Source organism: Rousettus aegyptiacus, unplaced genomic scaffold, assembly GCF_014176215.1.
Source record: "Rousettus aegyptiacus isolate mRouAeg1 unplaced genomic scaffold, mRouAeg1.p scaffold_m13_p_5, whole genome shotgun sequence".
NCBI lineage: Eukaryota > Metazoa > Chordata > Mammalia > Chiroptera > Pteropodidae > Rousettus > Rousettus aegyptiacus.
In genome coordinates, this window is record NW_023416308.1 from 117,578,588 (window position 1) to 117,578,961 (window position 374).

A 374-nucleotide genomic window follows, 5' to 3' on the forward strand; every position below is an offset into this window, starting at 1 on the left:
TTCTACCTCTCTTTGCCCCAACCCTGACATTCAAGGCCTTCAGCCCTTGGGCCATCCCACTCACCCTTCTAGGCTCCTGGTCCACAATCCCTCTCTCCGGGCTGAGGCCGTGCTAGCCGGTCAGCTGGGCCCTCAACACACCATAGGTGCTGACCCTCACCTGTGAGGTCCTCCCATGTCCCTGTCTGTTCCTGGCAAGGTTACATGCCCACGTCAAGGGTGGCCTTGGCTGAGAAGCCTCATCTGACCCCCAGGTCAGGGCTACTCTGCCCCAAGACTCTTGTGGCATTCTGCTGAGCGCCTTTGGCCCAGGTTTATGCCACCTATATTAGGTTTCTGGGGCCACTATAACAAATGACCACAAACCTGGCAGC